This window comes from Hippopotamus amphibius, chromosome 12 (genome assembly GCF_030028045.1).
Source record: "Hippopotamus amphibius kiboko isolate mHipAmp2 chromosome 12, mHipAmp2.hap2, whole genome shotgun sequence".
Classification (NCBI taxonomy): Eukaryota; Metazoa; Chordata; class Mammalia; order Artiodactyla; family Hippopotamidae; genus Hippopotamus; species Hippopotamus amphibius.
Genome location: NC_080197.1, coordinates 72958822 through 72962142, shown reverse-complemented (window position 1 = coordinate 72962142; position 3321 = coordinate 72958822). Strand labels below are relative to the sequence as shown.

The 3321-nt window shown below is 36.2% G+C and overlaps 1 pseudogene; it reads left to right on the top strand.

Moving 5' to 3' along the window:
* Nucleotides 1–435: 435 nt before the first annotated feature.
* Nucleotides 436–1046, top strand: LOC130834037 (cordon-bleu protein-like 1; annotated as a pseudogene).
* The last annotated feature ends 2275 nt before the right edge of the window (nucleotides 1047–3321 follow it).

Sequence of the window (3321 nt, the reverse complement as noted above, 5' to 3'; positions counted from 1 at the left end):
ATGTCCTTACTTGCACAATATTCAGATCTTTCCAGTGTGTTGATCAAGATTTCCGTAACTCTTTTTAGTTGAGAAACAACTCCATGAGACTGCTGACCCAAAATCTGGTGGAATAAAAATTTTGCCTTAAGGCTAAGTGAAATGATGAGGGATATTTTACTCTGATTATTTGGAATACTGTTGATGCTTCTTTGCTGTTTGATTTTCTGTATCTATAAGGAAGCCCTTTTTTGCACTGTCTGTACCTCTTAACAATCTCACAGGTTCTTTGGTAAACTTGAGATGGAACAGTTTTAAATGATATCTGGTTTTTACCATTTGCCCTCCTTCGTCGCAAGTTCAGAAATGTGTTGTCTTTACTTTTCGTGGAGATACAGTTGTTGTGAAGTTTCAAAGAAAAAAAAACCCAGCAGACAATAGCAAGGATTAGCTCACATGTCACTGCAGGACCTTGTCCCCTTTATATGTAGCGATTGTGAGTTTGATCAACACTGTGTTGTGGTGTGGAAGGGTTATCAAACTCAGGAGACTCTTTACTCAACAACATCTCTTAATGACCTGGGACCAAAAGAATGGTATGCCATGCACATCAGCAGAGTTCTGCCAGACATTCCAGAACCTGGACATTATGAAAGAGAAAGAAAATAAAGGGTTTTTCAGCTTTTTCCAAAGCAGTAAGGAAAAGCAGGAAGAAACCGCAGGTGCCCCTTCAATACGTCTAATAAGTAAGCCTTGTCTAATTTTATGAGGTTCAGTATAATTTCCAAACCATACTTTTCAAACTCCTGTCATCAGATCCACCTAAGAAGACATGACATCCATTGCCTTCAGTGCTAGAGTTCCAAAGTGCCCCACAGGAACTTGCCCACACCAGCTTTTTGTGTAGTGAATTTCCTGAGTGTTGATGAAAAAAATTAGTTCTCTGTGGAGCAGATTGAGTGAGAACAGGCTCCCTGCAGCTCAGTACCACAACTTTAGAGAATTTTTCTTTGTAAAGAACAAAGCAAGAAGCATTATCTCTATCCTCTGAAATACTCCTCACATAAGAAGAGCCATGTGAATGCTCTGAAGTCCGCAGAAGCTGTGAATGTAAACAGGACTCAGAAGCAAACTCTGCTGAAACATTACCCAACCCAGATGGCTGCCTTGGCTTTGGGTAATGAGTCATGAAAAATGCCCTCTCCCCATACTGACAGGTGCTACTTCTGTTTCCATGTTTCCAGAAATGACTGATGCAATCGTAGTTTACTGAAATCTGGAATAAGCTATTACCCATGCTCTAAGAGGTGGACAAAAATAAGCTAAGTGCAAAGCCTAAAGATGGGGCTAAAATATTTCTCTGAAGTCACAAGACATTCCCTTTGTATCTGCTGATGTGAGGTATATGCCAAAATGATCCTGACTCAGCCCTTGGCAATGATTCTGCAGAGTCCTCACAAAACTCCATGGGGGAAAAAATACAAGAGAATCTAGAAATACAGATGGAGAAGGACCACATGTTATGATATACCATACAAACAATGACAAGATGGCAATTGGCTGTGTAAGAAAATTGCGGTTGTTGGGCCCAAACCAAGAAAATGATAAAATGAAATGTTTCTTTCCAATTAACACAGAATGTGACAAATGGAGCGAGGAGAACAGAAATCAGTGTAGAGATGTTGGCAAAAATAATGACATGGTAATTGAATCAACTGCATGCAGAAAGGTAGTAAGGTAAGATGCACAGTGTAATGATGATCTTTTGATTCCTTTAGGTGGAATTGATAAAAAAGAAATAAATTGCTTCTTATATAAAGAGTCATCCATTTTATAGACAAGGCTACAAACCCAAGTCAAAACCTTCAAATGAAATTATGGGAGAGCGTAGATCCAGAATTGGAATGGATATTCACTTAAACTGAAATCTCACCTGGTAGTGGGGTATCAGGGGCATAGTGCAATGAGCATGACTGATGGTGCAGTGGCTAATTTCTGCAATCAATTTCTAGGTCGATTAGAGATACTGGTACAAAAATCCATTTCTGCCAAATTTGGAAGATATAAAAACAATATTTACACTATATTTTGAAGTTAAAACTTAGATCAAGTTTTTCAAATCCCTGGGACAAATCAAGGTTTTGGGTTTTTTTTGTTTTGTTTTGTTTTGTTTTGCTGAAGCAGAAAAGACTAAGTGACATCTGTAGCTGCCCAAGGTGTCAATAGTCCTCCTAATTCTACTCAAAAATGAACAATAAAATATAGAGGTGGAAAGGAATATGTTGTTTCCCCCAGAGCAAATTCTTTCTTTCTTACATGACACTACTAACTTTCCTCCCCAGCCTCATATTAAAAAAAAAAAAAACAAGAAAAACAAACCAAAAAACTAATGATGACACCAGTTGGAAACCTGTAGACATCTGTACTCCTCCAGTAACTCTGAACACTTCTTCTCGCTAGTCAGTTAGTAGCAATAAATCTGAAGGTTGAAAATGTTCAATCTGAATGCTTCTCCTTCACCTTTTACCCTTACTGTAGTGGAAAGGTCACAGTCTTTCTATAACAAGCTTCTTTAACATTTCAAATATCTGACCCAGAATAGATCCAAACTTTTTTTTTTGGTTGCAGTTCATTCTGAAGAAATCATTCTGTGAAATCGAAAAAAGTTACTTTCCTTTAAATAAAATATCTATGAATAAATGATTAAGACACATGCCTCTTGAAGAACTGGAGAACTGTTAAATATTTCACAAGCCCACATCATACTGCTGGAGAATACTGACTAAGTATATTCCCATATATATAATATATTTATATTATATATCGATATGGCTATATATGCATAGTCCTAAAATTGAAGAATTTGTGCTTGGAATTTTAATGCCTTTTATTTATTTATAAATTTATTTATTTATTTATTAATATTTTAATTTTATTGGAGTATAGTTGATTTACAATGTTGTGTTAATTTCAAGTACACAGCAAAGTGATTCAGTTACACATATACATATATTCATTTTTTTAGATTCTTTTCTAATACAAGTTATCACAGAATATTGAGTAGAGTTCCCTGTGCTATACAATAGGTCCTTGTTGGTTATCTATCTTATACATAGCAGTGTGTGCGCGTTCATTCCAAGATCCTGATTTATCCTCCCCCACCCCCACGTTTCCCCTTTGGTAAGCATAAGCTTGTTTGCGATATCTGTAAATCTGCTTCTGTTTTGTAAATAAGTTCATTTGTATCTTTTTTCTAAAATTAGGTTCCACATTAATATGATATCATATGTTGTTTGTCTTTCTCTGTCTGACTTACTTCACTTAGTATGATAATCTCTAGGT